Genomic DNA, 14,531 nt, shown 5'->3' with positions numbered 1-14,531 from the left:
GGAGTGTTACAAGCTCTTGGTGAATAAAGAAGATCGGTAAAGTTGCAAAGACTAAAGTCTCAAACCCAAAGAGATATTCTTTATAAAGGTTCACCAGGCCCTCCTAAAACAGTTAATTCTAACCCAACCCCACATTTCTATGTCATGATTTGGGAAATTTACATAACACCAACCAAATATTCACGCAAAGAAAGAAGGCATAACCTTTTATTCTCGCTGTTGCCACTGGCGCCATGTTGTGGAGACGCTGTTTCGTTGTGAAAGCGAAAATACTTTGCTTGGTCTTCCAAAAGAGGATACAACTAGAAATCCGTGTTTAGTTGTATTTACAACATTGTTCCAGAACAGTTCAACTCAAATATTCAGATGTGTGCATCACATTTTATGGGTGACTGTTTCCTGATCCTGGGAGAGAAGAATACAATGTCGGCTGTTCTGACTCGAGTCAGTTTTGAGTAATGTAGAGCAGTGTAGAGAGGTGGTTCTCAATACCAGTCCTCGCCGCCCCTCTGTTCTGCACATTTTGTATCTCTTATCGCTTCAGACATTTGTTCTATTTGAACTTAAGTGCCCTACGAAGTGGACATCATAGAATATTCTGCCATGATTCCAGTTCGAAGCAAATGTATTTGTTCCATTGAAAGTGCATTGAAGTGTGCGAGACGTGAATTTAAATTGTATTTATTTACAGAGGAATGTGATGTCACACTTGTCCATGTTTGAAGACGTTGTGCAGCAAAATCAGAGAATGAATCTTATAAAGTGAGGTTATACATTTCATTACGGCTAATACATAAAATGTATTAAAAGTATTTTTTTTTTTTCATTTATCAGACGCTTGTATCCAATGCTACTTACAAATGAGGACAACGGAAGCAATCAACTGTAGTATTAAAATAACTAAAAAGATGATCCAATAACGAGGGACAGATAAAATAGCCCTGTCAGCAGATCTTAAAAGTCTGGTAGATGACAAAGGGATGATAAGATCTTTAAGAAAACATGGAGCTTGATTGTTAAGAGCTTTAAAAACAAACAACAGAATCTTAAACTGAACCTTAAAATGGACTGCAAGCCAGTGAAGAGAAGCTAAAATTGGAGTGACATGGTCATATTTCTTTGCCCCAGTCAGCAGCCTTGCAGCTGCATTTTGTACCAACTGGAGGCGTGAAAGCGATGGCTGAGGAAGACCTGAGTACAGTGAATTACAGTAATCTAAACGAGAAGTGATAAAAGCATGAATAACCTTCTCCAAATCCTGAAAAGACAAAAACTGTTTAAGTTTGGAGATGACCCGTAATTGGTAAAAGCTGTCCTCACGACATAATTAATTATTTTGGACAAACATAATTCTGAATCTATGATAATGCCCAGGTTTCTAACCTGCGAGGAAACTGAGGTGAAGTGATTGCCCAGCTCCTTAATAATATCCTTTCTTATTTTTGGGGGTCCAAAAACAATAATTTCTGTTTTGTTCTCATTGAGTTGGAGAAAGTTTATTTGATAACCAATTTTTTATATCAGAGACACATTAAAGCAATGGTTAAATGGAATCACCAGCTTTTAGCGGGAAGTACAACTGTGTATCATCAGCATATAAATTAAAAGAGACATTGTGCTTCCTGATAATATCCCCCAAAGGGCGCATATATAAGTTAAAAAGAAGCAGCCCCAGAATAGAGCCTTGAGGTACTCCACTAGTAATTGGGGCAGATGATGAGGAAAACTTGCCTAGCTCTACAGAAAAAGACCTATCTTTGAGAAATGAGCTAAACCATTGTAAGGCTGTGCCCCTGATACCAATCAGATGTTCTAAATGGCAAATAAGAACATTATGATCCACGGTATCAAAAGCAGCTGTAAGAGCAGTAGTAGGAAAGACGAGAAATAAAAAGCTATACGTATCCTTTGCCAGTGTCCCTATTGTCTCTACTCTCGCACAGTAGAGACAATCTTTACACTCTTCTGTCATATGGCTGCCGCTATCACTGCTACCTTTTTTATACCCATCTACCAAAATATTACATTTAGGCCCTGTTCACACTGCAGGCTGAAACGACCCAATTCCAGTTTTTTTGCCCCCATGAGACCTGTATCTGATCTTTTCATGACAGTCTGAACGACACAGATCCGATCTTTTCCAATGTGACCCAGGCCACTTGGGTATGTGGTCCTGAATCCTATACGTAACCGATCTTTTGAAATGCGACCTCCGTCTGAACGGCCAGGCCACATGTATCCAACCCGCACGTATTTGATATGCTACAAACGTCATAATTCTGCATTGAAGTAGGCGGGAACGAGAAGATAAAAAACAACCATGGCAGACGATGCTGCTGAGACCAGTCAATGGAAGGGAAGCAAGGTCACAGATTTAATTAATATTTGGGGTGACCGCTCTTTTCAGGCCAAACTTGAGGGCTCTTCTCGGAACTGGGCAGTTTACGAAAACATTTCCAGCGAAATGGCCGAGCGTGGTTACAGACGATCCTGGCTCCAATGCCAGTGAAAAATAAAAAGCCTCCGAGCCAAATACAAACATCCATGTTTAATGTTAGCTACTTCCGCAAACAACGAGTGATGTCGTTCACCGTTGAGTACTCTTCTGCGCATGCGGGTCACTTCTGGGTCATTTCACGTTCACACAGGAGATCACAAAAGGTCGCATTTAATTGGAAATGTGAACGGCCTTGCAAAAAAATCACATTCTAAAAAAAAAACGGAATTGAGCATTAAGCCCTGCAGTCTGAACATAGCCTTATTCAGCACTTTTCTTGTTTTCCCCACAACAAATGGCCAAAATTGTGACTATAATTTAACTAAAACAAGATTCACATGATTCATAAACATGGCCACAAAATGATACATTATGGAAACAAATTCTTAATTTGTGGTGACATTATCTAGTTTTTCTTCTGCTTATCACACGAACTTGTACTTAAAGAAACATATTCACAACATATTTGTTTTGTAATAAATGGTATTTTATGGAAACAAATTCTTAATTTGTGGTGACATTATCTAGTTTTTCTTCCGCTTATCACACGAACTTGTACTTAAAGAAACATATTCACAACATATTTGTTTTGTAATAAATGGTATTCTACATAAGATAAATTTTAAATAATCCCTATTTCATAAAAAAATATTGTTGGTCACCGTTTAGCATTGTAAGACCCAGCTGTAATCGAATCAGTTCTAACAAAAGCTTTGTTTGGCTGTTAGACTGCAAAGTAAGTGGCATGATGAAACCATAATTAACACAATATTTGACTTTTTTCTTTATTCAATCAGTCAAAAACATTATTTTAAAACACGGTCCATAGCCAATCATAGTAATTCTGGTTTCATATTCAGATTAATGACTGATTGTTTTTTTTTTTTTTGTTTTTTCTCCTCAGTGAATGTGGTTTTCACAACTCCACTAATTGTCTGGACAAGCAATCATCTCCTCTCCGTCAGGTAAGCGAGCAAACACTCTCCTCAAGTGAGCTGTGGTCTCTCCATCTCTGTGCAGTTGAGTGTAACTCTTTCATCCTCCTGAACACTGTCAGTCAAACTACTGCAAAGTTTCCAAACAGGAACCATCAGAAAGACTCTCACACACTAACAGTATTGCTAACCACACAGACACTCTGCTGTCTAGTACAGTCTCTAATGACTTGTAAGGCAGCTGTGGGGCATCTGAGCTCTGCTTTTCTTGCTCATTGATGTCTTCATGCTGTTGCCTGGATACTGGGGCCATAGAGGTGGCCTTGACCAAGAGGGAAATGAAATGACCAGTACTTATGTCTATCAGGAGACAAGCTTCAAAGCCTCCAGGGGTCCAATCTGACGAGTGTAAACAACTTTCTCATAAACATGTAAAAACATTTCCTCCCCACAAAACCTTCCTCTACTTCTAAGTGACTGAACTAGGCACAAAAAATAGTCTATAGCAGAATCCAGACCATGATAATCGTTGCTTTGAACAGAAGTGGTTGTATTGGTTGAAAAGGACTAAGTGTGTTTGTGCTTAGTATGTACTGAAGTACTCCACTCCTCTATTGCACATTTACTGCAGTATTAAGAGGATTCTCCTCTTGTCAACATTAATTTTGTCTTGGTAGGTACATAAATCAGAGTGGTACTCCATACTGTACATCCCTCCCCTCCATATGGTGCACCATCCCACTTAATGCTGCCTGCCAAACAGCGTTGGGGGGTGGATTAAAGGCACCGTACATTAGACTATAGGTCAAGTTAATCAAGTCTGTAAATTAACAAATTAAATGCAATCAAATGCTCCTGCTACTTATTTATTGTGTACAGTTATGGTGCTTTCTTTGTTAAGCTCAAGCAACTCTTTGAAGTTGCTTTAGTAAAGTAATGCATTACTTTGAAATTTACAAGAAAATATATGAGTTACTTTTTTAAATCGCAAGTTACTTTAAAATAAGCATGCCCAGTCCAGGTGACAAAAACTAACACAAAAGTAACACAATTCATTGCTTTTGATAAAAAGTAACTAAGTAACACAATTAGTTACTTTTTTAAGGAGTAACGCAATATTGCAATGCATTACTTTTAAAACTAACTTTCCCTAACACTGGTAATAGTGACACTGTATATTCACACACACAGCACACACACAAAACAAGAATGCATTTCTTGTAAAGCAAACCATGTCGTCATGTAGAAGAAGGTCAAAACTGTGATTTTGAGGAGTTGAACAAATATTAGGCACAATGTTAGAGGTGAGAGACAATGAAACCTGATCCTACAGGTTCACTTTCTCACGTGGACATTTTCGGTCTCTTTTGGTGCAGTTTAATTACTTTTATTATTATTATTATTATGCTATATGCTTCTGAAAGCTGATGCTAGTTAAACTTTAGCAAATATACACATACTGTATATAAAATTTACCAATAGTCTTTCTGTTCTGGGATAATGGAAGAGAAATATTAAAATGATGATTTGATCTGCACTATATAGAATTTGTCAAATCAGATTCCCTATAGAATGACAACGTTTCGCCCTATAATGCATTTTTTTTTTTTTAATCGGTGACCCTTTTGTTCTAATACAGAGAATCCAATTATGTCAGGTGAAAAGTGTTTAAGCTACTGTACTTTCTGTATTATTCATCACTAGTGTGTTATTTCTCACTTTCTCTCCTGTTACATATATATCTATGACTGGGAGAAACTTAAACTCTCACCAAAGTTGCCCTAAGAGTGAATCAGTGTGAATAGAAAGGTGAGAAGGACAATAATTATTTTTAGACCAAATTGATAAGCATTGTGTAGGTTGGTGATCTGGTGATATTATAGAGTAGGATGTTGGAGGAGGTCTGTGAAGCATTTTGGCCATATATCACACAATAAATTCAACAGAAAGCATTTGGAAAATGCAGTGTAAACCAGTAAGGTGGTTTATTTAATACTGTAGTCCTCAGATATGAATGGAAATGACTTCTGAACTACAGGACAGCCCTTGCAGTGTGTCATTTCAGCACAGCTAATACACCTTAACATCTTCCCTCGAAAATCACCCCAGATGTGGGCTTGTGCACATAACTGGCTAAACCCTAATTCAGACAGGAACCACTTTGGCAAATTTACTTGAGTTTAATGAACACAATTTATCTTTGGCGGTATGGTTCCTTAGGGGGGTTCTTGCTCCCAGAATAATTGAACATACAAGAGCTTTAACATTAACCCCCGGAACCATGAATTTAGAAATACACAATAATTAAGACTTTTAATAGTCTTTTAAGTCTTTAAAGTAAACGGTGATAATCATGTAGATGTGGCAGTGGTACGTCTATCCTGTAGCCTGGTTATGAAGATGGGTGTCTCTCCGCAAAGAGGTCCATGCCAGCTAAGATTTTTGGAAGCCTTAGTGATCTGAAACAAACAAGACAACAGCCAGAAGGTGCGCAGTAATGTGCTCATGCATATAATGGGGAGGGAGGGAGGGTTGCGAGTTGTTGAGCTATATATGTCCCGTGTCTAATAGGAGAGATGTGGTGATTGGAGAGATTTGACAGCTGACCGCATCAGCTGTTCACAGCCTTGCCTCCGTGGCCTGACTGAACTGACGCTGCGCTCGATTTACCATAATTACATGTATGAGCCACAGTTGCAGTTCAGTTGCACAACAAGCAGTGTAAATGGGCAGGAAAATATTGGTTTTAATTTCTTGAATAGATGGCTTAACAAATCGTATCCTCTAGTATTAGAATAAAAGCCATTATTCAGCCATTAGTCTAAATGAGATAACCTCTGCTCCTTGTTTCTTCTCTATGCAAGCCTTGGCAAAATATGGAGGGATCTTTTCAACAAGACACCCAGTCAGATTGCTTTGAGGGAACCCATTCAAAATGTCAGTTTTCCCAGAAGGCAAACCATCTGTTCATTCAGATATTACAACGCTATCTCACAACCAATTCATGAAAAACTTACGAATTGCCGTGAGATCGTGTTGGATATTAGAGTAACCATCATCTCTATATCTTATATGAAGCAGAGAGGATAGATAAAGAAGAAGGGGAAAAGTGTTTAACCAAAAATCTCTCCATCCGTTTGCTCATAACCAGCCTCCCATTCTGCCTTAATAAACATCAGACCATCTGTTAATATTGATTCTTTATTAAAACAACATCCCCTATACAGTTAATTGAGTGTGAATAATCGGAATAATCCAATGTGGAGACTTTTTGTGGTTTAATTAATTAATGCACGGCACACTGCACTCACCTACGGTAATCCCCATCAGATCTCTGCGACCGTTATAAATATACATTTCATATTCTCTTTCATAGTTTATGAAAGCCAGCGGAAGGCCGGCCGGATGCCACATGGGCCATCCTGAAACACAGGTTATGAAAATCAGAAAAACAGGAGGTTTTACAAAGAAGAGAAAACAGACATCTGCAAATGAATTCAGTGCTTTGGAATTGCATTTGGTCTGGATTTAGTGGATATTCTGAAATCCTTTTCCATTTAAAACAAGTTTCACAGTGTAATGGGGTTTGTTGTGCATTTTGAGTGTTTCTGGATTGTTGTCAAGTGTTTGTCCTCCAAAAAAGTTGGCGAGGTAAAGAAATGGAGGTGAAAGAGAAGTAAAAAGTGGAAGGAAGTCACTCGAATGACAGGAAGAGCTTGAGCACACCCTGGTAAAGACATTCGTCAAAAGATTTAACGCTGATCTTTTTTTATTCCTACCATTGTTTTCTTAATGCATCAAAAGTCAAGTTTGGATCTTGACCTTCCCTTAAAACCACAGGGAAATGGAAACAATAGCCTGGCTTTAAAAATATATATATATATTGTTTAGTGGCGGAAAACCAACAAATCCAGGTGGACTTCTATATAAAGCTGCTTGTTCTCTGACACATTTCCACTTCAGAGTAAAATAAAACTTTTTCTGGTTATTGTGACTTAAAGGTCCCCTGAAACAAGCAGCGTTATTATATGTGATGACGTAATTTCAACTGAAACAGGAAGAGAGGGCAGGACATAGCAAGCAGAAGGGCATAGGGCATTTTGATTTACCCACTGCCCTATAAGAAAGATTAAACGCTATAAACAAACGCTATATCCTACCTGTGGAGTCTCTAAGAACGTCAGCCATGGGAAAACAGCACTTGATCTCCTACATGCCATACGAGGGACCAGACACACAAATTTCCCGCATGCGGAACCGGAAAACAAGGAAGTTCCGTGACGTGATTCATTACAAAGCAGGTATATATGCTCTGCCTTTAGCTGTGATAGGCTCAATACATTTTACCTGAAGCAACCAATAGTAGCCCGAAACCAAACATCTATACTGTCACATATAAAAGAAAATAGGAGGTTTGTATCTTGGCTGTTTAGACATGAATTAGATGAGCTTTATTAAAGATTTACAGAAGATCTGCATTAGTGCATTAATGCTAAATTTCTCTTTTCAAAATTGTGTCTTGTTTATTCCACGTTTATATTTCTGATGTTTTTGTCTACATTTACCTGTTGACAGGTTGAACGGCCTGTCTCCAACCTTTCAATGCATCTGATCCTCCACCGCCCCTGCTGATAAAATATAGACCGAGAGCGAGAAAGAGAGTCATTGATTTTGTCACTTAACTCATTTTCAATGATTTGTCAGAGGGAGACACTAAGCTTTGTCAATAAAAGGCCACACACTGTTGCAGAAATGCCACCGTGGCGACATTCCAGAAGATTACTGTGAATCTGTCCCTGCAGAAATGCATTATGGATCAGCCACGTGAGGCTTATTCCTTCTCAAGTGTCTCCGGTGTTTTGGCAGTTATTAGTTTAACTACATTTCTCAGTAGTGAGGTGAGATTGTTGCTGTTCTTGATACGTAATCAGAATCAGGGCAGTGTTATCAAACATAACATTATATTTTCTCTGACGATATTATAGCGATCAAGCTAGTGTCTAGCAGTTCACTGTTAGCCGTTCAGAATCAAGAGTCCATGATTTTTGAATCAGTTCTGAATGGTCTGAATCTATTTACTGAAATAAAGTGGTTTCTGAACTTGCAGAAAAGTACATTTCTATATTGGTTCTCAATAGTTTCTCAGTAGCTCAAAAGTAGATTATCATACAAAACTGAATTTTAAATTTCGTGCTCTGGGCAAATTAATAACTGCACAACACATTTGGAACAGTTCAAATCATGACATTGAAATTATATATAATAGATGTTTTGTTACGTTTGCTACATTATTGCATATAGCTTAACCAAATCTCTCTATCTCTATGCAAATTCTTTTAAGCTGAATATTGTTTTTTCCCCACTAGTATATATATAAAAATGGTGTTGAAATTCTGAAGTATAAATACTGTAGATGTAGTATTTTCGGAAAAACTTTAGATTAGGGAACACTATTCATTATTCACTATCTCTTAGTTAATAGTGAATATGTAGAGTATAATGAAAGATGACGGAAGGACTTGAGGACACATAGTCAATCCCAAACCCTGTGTTTGTCTGTCTGTTTGTTCGTTTGTTTGTTTGTTTATTTTGTGCCTTGTCTTATGTGGTAACAAGACAAAGTGCTAAAAAGAGAAATAAAGAGTGAGGAAACCAAGGCAGGAAAAGTTAGAGAAGGCAACATGAGCAGAATATGCTCTCTGTTGTTGTCAAGGTACTAAATATAAGCCTTTCAAGTGTCTGAGAGTACGTGGGTGTGCATGAGTGTATGTGTGCTCGCAGGCAAAAATCTCCCACAAAACCCTTCTTTCTCTCTCCTGCTGATAACATGATTGTTTAATAGATTTAAGTAGCAATAAAGGGGCTTGATTTTGGGCTAATGAACTAGCAAGGAACTTCAGTTAAGTGCCTGTAATCTGCTGTTGCATGAATCGCTAACCTCTTCAGAGGAGAGATTGCACAGATAGGTGTGTGCGGCTGTAACGGGTTGTAGATATGCTGAATTTAGCAGCAGTGTGTGTGGGAGTTGGACAAATATTTAAAATGCAAGGTTAATGTGTCCATAAATCAAGTGTTGTTTCATTCATAAATGTATACTACCTTTAACTTCATTTCACAGAAAATACAAACAGAAGAAAAGGGGTGGAGCTACGTAAGGTCTACACACATGTGGCAATGGGTCTGATTGAAACACCTGAGTGGATGGATGGATGATGGATACTGTATCTTACACTTATTTTATCCTGCTTTTTATGCACCCTCGCAGAAACACAAATGCATTTGAGAAAAAAAAAGTGCTGCTAAAAAACCGAGACCTTTAAATTGCCATCTGAAGTGATCTTTTGCCATCTAGGAGAGAGTGATTCTGAAGTTTAAGCGCTGAAATGACCCAAAGCAGGTCAGAGAACGAGCTGTAATTATGGCTGGACATTTTGCTATGGTTAATGTGGGTCTCGGGCACAGGGGGTGAGAGAAAGAGGGATGATGGGTGACCGGATGTGATCATAGCTATGTATAATGCAGAGGTCATCACAGAGAGAGAGAGAGGGAGAGAGAGAGGGAGAGAGAGAGAGAGAGTTTTCTGTGTGTGCACCTGTTGACATGATTGAGCTCTTGTGTAAAACCTGTCGGATCAGATATTAACATTCAAATCTAGATCAACAGGTCGCTGAAACAAAAAAAGAGGATCAGACCTGTTTTTACCTCTACTGTACGTACATTCACCAAAATGTGAATTATGGGTACATACAGTATAAACCTCTTTCACCTCGTAATCTTGTGAATTCTGTACAGAGTGATAAAACAACTCTTATTCCAGTTAAAAGAGGACTTAATCTAGGCACTGCTGTCTCTGTGCATTTCCACTAAAACATGCTAGATTTCCGTGAACCGAGTGTCTCATGTAAAACGCACACACCATTGTGCTCCAGGATTGTAGCAAATGATTAACATGAAGATGCATGCTTATATCACCACAGCATGAGTCACATTGTTCACAGCTGATCATTTTTAAGCGCTGCCCGTTTGTTCCGAGGCAGTAGGAGGGCTTTGGACACCGTGTGTGATGAAGAAACATAGATGGAACATAGTTTGCGTTTGTTGTACTGTATAATTCTGCACAGTTTCCATAATAGAATACTAGTGAGTATTTAAAATAGTGTGCAGTATGCATCAATGAATGAACTGCATGAAAACATAACATTTAGTAGCATGCAACTTTTTCAAAATTGGGGGAATTTTTTAGTTTTATTAAAATTTTTGTTCTGTTTTCTTACCATATAGTCTAACCAAATACACTACCTTTTTGACAGTAGACATTTATAATGATACAAGATATTTCTATTTCAAATAAATGCTGTTCTTTTGTACTTTCTATTTACCAAGAAATCCTGAAAATAATAATAATAATTATCATGGTTTCCACAAAAATAAAGTAGCACAGCTATTTTTAACATCGAAAATAATGTTTTTGAGGATCAAATCAGCTTATCAGAATGATTTCTGAAAGATCATGTGACACTGAAGACTGGAGTTATGATGCTGAAAATACAGCTTTGCATCACAGGAATAAATTAAAATATTTATTTTATTTTAGTTATTTCAAATTGCAATAATATTTCATAATATTTCTGTTTTTACTGGATTTTAATTTAATATAATATAACAAAAGACAACAGTAAGACTGGAAGAGTCCAGTTGCTTGCTTCATCCTAGTGAAGATGGATCAACCCTGTCCTGTTCTTCATCCAGTCGTGATCCTTTTCCTCTTTGCCACACTATTACTTTGCTTGATGATGTGTTTGTCATGTGTTTCACACAGATTTTCCATCTATCTGGCCACACTTCATTGTCTCTTTCTCTCCCTTCTTCCAGATTGTGATATAATTACACAATCAGTCCTGCCATGGTGAGGCATTATTTTTTGGGCAGTAGCTACCTGATCCTTTAGTTGGTGTGTGTGTGTGTGTGTGTGTGTGTGTGTGTGTGTGTGTGTGTGTGTGTGTGTGTGTGTGTGTGTGTGTGTGTGTGTGTGTGTGTGTGTGTGTGTTTATAAGCAGACTGTAGCCAGATCGTTCTAAATTGGACTTACTCTCAGAGGCAAACTAAACACACACATAATCTTTTTTGAACACATGGTATACCCGGACACACTCTGAGCTATTAAAAGCAGGCCATTATTATGGCATGGGCTTTTGTATTTGAATTGAGTCATTAACTCTTCCTTTTAAAATTCAGAAGAGAAAATAAATGACAGTGTAAAAATAAATCTAGATCAATATCTTGAAATATGAGATCATATAGTGTGTTAATGAGCAAAAAGTGTGGCAGGAATGTGAGGGGGTGTACCTGTGCTTACATTGTGCTGTGATTGGCTGATTGCTCTGTCAGATGTACTGTCCTCCTCATGTCAGGAGTCCACCACACGCCACAGCTCTTAAAGTCATCCTGGGAAGTGTTTGTATACAGTCAGTGTGTTATGTCTGTGTATATGTTGGTTGATATGGTTGATTGTGTTCTTGCATGCCTGAGTGACCCTGCAGTCACACACACGCTCACACAATCACCTCTCGTCCACTCCTGTGTGTCAGCTCTGCTGTTTCCCTGTCCTTCCTGACACACACCCACAACATTTACAATACTATGACATTATCACACAAATTAAACATGTTTGATGATTGGTATAAGTATTATTATTTTTTGTATGTAATTTTGATCTGTGCCTTTTTCTTGTTCCCACAATGAGCTATTCTCATATTTTGTTTTATTGTTCCTTTGGGGACATTTTCAGAAATACAGGGGAAATATCTGTGATCATTTGAGGGAAAACTAAACCTGCCCAAACACACATTAAGTATTATGATTTGTATTTGTTTTGTATGGTTTTAGTTGCTGTTTAAAGATTTTTTGTTTTGTTTAGTTTTTTTGTTTTTATGGTTTTGCATTGTTGTTTATTGCTTTTGCTTTGTTTTTGTTTTGTCTTGTTCATTTGCATGAATTTGTTTGGTGTTGGTTGTTGTTTGGAGATTTTTGTTTGTTTTGTCTCATGTGGTTTGTGTTTCAGTGGTTTGTTTGTTTTGGTTTGTTTTTATATAGTTCTATTATGTGACTTTTTTCTTGCACCCCCAAAGAGGTTTAGTCAGGTTTTTATTATTCCTCTGAGGACATTTTCTGAAATATGAAGAAATTTCTTAACGGTGAAAACAAACCTGCTCACACACACGTTTACAGAGTGTGTGAGTTTGTCACTGGCACACAGGACTTTAAAGTTTCTGAGCGAACCAACTGAACTGATCTCAGAGCTGTGCAAAATCTGAGTTCTGTCTGTGTTTGTGCTGGACAGCTGCTCTGAGAGCAGTATGTGTTTTCCTGGGAACATTTTTAGACTCGACCGGATAAAAGGATCTGGCCAGTTCTGATGGTTCTTTGATGTCTGCCTTTGTTCTGCCCGCTATGTGTGTGTGTGTGTGTGTGTGTGTGTATTTGATGTCGAACTGTATGTGTGTGAGCCTCTTACTGCACAGAGGTAGAAAGAGGTAGAAGCATCAGATTAGAAAAGTGTGTACTGTTTTTTTGTGTGTGAGTAGTGTGTGTTTGTGTAGGCTAGTTTGAAATTGATCTGGGGTCTTCATTTTTCTTCCAAGGGCATGGCCGTGATGTCGGAAAATTGAGCCAATTTCAAAGTGGAATAGTATGAAAAGGGATCTGATTGATTTTTTTAGGCTTACGCCAATATCATTTTTATTTTAGATCTTTTTGCTGCTTTTCTTCATAGCGTTGTGTAGAGAGAACAGGAAATGATGAAAGAGGATAAGAGAATGAGATCAGGAAGCTGGACTTGAACTTGCATTGCTCATATGAGTACTTAATGTGTCAGAGCATGAAAATATCAAGAAAATACTTTATACTTAATGGCCATTCAAACCTGTTACTGAAAAGGTAACAGAGTGGAAGAATAGAAAAAAAATATTTATTAATTCACAATCATGACACTTGGGCCAAGAAAAAAAAAATCTGAAATTAAATGATTACCGAGATTATTATATTTTTTTTAATCTTTTTAAATACAGTTACCAAGATCATGTGTACTCTTAATCAGATTATGTTTATAACATAATATCTTCATGCAAATTGTTTAGAATAATAAGTTTAACATAATGATTATCTAGTTATGGAAAAATGTCACAAAATGCAAAGACAGTTCTGCCTTTTTAGAAAATCTACAAAAGCTTTTTATTAAGAGACATACTTAAACCATGTATTCATTTTAGTAGAAATAAAAATTTAGGTAGGGGTAGATTTGGAAAGCAATATTTAAAAAATAATCATTTAAAGATACAATTTTAATTGAATTTGTATTACAGTATATGAGTGGAAAGTCATGGGTTCTCAGATAAAAGTGTTTATTGACATCTGGCCATGAATCAAGTCTGTTCTCATCCTCAATAACCTCTTGCAGCAGTATTACTTTCAAAGTTGACTCATGAAATAAGTTTGCATGGGAATTCTGGATCATTCTGTATCAGTATTCAGTCGATACACACAGGGTTGAGTTGGCTCCACCCTGTACATTTCCGCAGAAATCTCCGTCATCAGAGAGCAAATATCTGTTGCTTTGAGCTCTCAGAGTTTAATCAGACTCATCTCAAGTGAGCATTAATGCTTAGACAATTTCCACAGCACATGTCTGCGGTGCAGTGTGGCTCAGATACAAACACTGAAGCTAATTGTGGCCACTCTAATCAATGCTTGTGTTTATTCCAGCCGCACCACACACGTTTCTGAAGTGGCTCTCTGTGCTGCTTTTGTAAAGATACACGCATAAGCTTCCTTTGAATAGATATAGCCAAAATCCGTCAAAATCAGTTGCCACGACTTATTGCGAGAACCAAAAGGTTATGTTTTAGTCACAAAATATTTGTTAATGGAATCCTACTTCGCAATACGTTTTTATCGACATTTATAAAATATTGCCATAGTTTCTGTAATGGAAATGTGCCTGTTGTAGCTTTGTTCCCCTTATGTTTGCCAGCTGCTCTGTCCCTTGTTTGTTGCCATGGACACTCATTGGACCACACCCATCTGCGTGTTAGTTTCCATAG

At 37.6% G+C, this 14,531-nt stretch overlaps 1 protein-coding gene across 1 annotated transcript in view; it reads left to right on the top strand.

Annotated features, from left to right (window-relative positions):
* Positions 1 to 3,398: 3,398 nt before the first annotated feature.
* The window catches only part of LOC113078868 (extracellular sulfatase Sulf-2-like), a gene marked incomplete at its 3' end in the record, with an annotated part of 66,654 nt that continues 55,521 nt past the window's right edge, over positions 3,399 to 14,531 (top strand). Inside the window, 1 exon segment of the mRNA XM_026251175.1 lies at positions 3,399 to 3,462.

Source organism: Carassius auratus, unplaced genomic scaffold (genome assembly GCF_003368295.1).
Source record: "Carassius auratus strain Wakin unplaced genomic scaffold, ASM336829v1 scaf_tig00026934, whole genome shotgun sequence".
Taxonomy (NCBI): Eukaryota; Metazoa; Chordata; class Actinopteri; order Cypriniformes; family Cyprinidae; genus Carassius; species Carassius auratus.
This window is presented reverse-complemented; position numbering and strand designations above follow the sequence as displayed.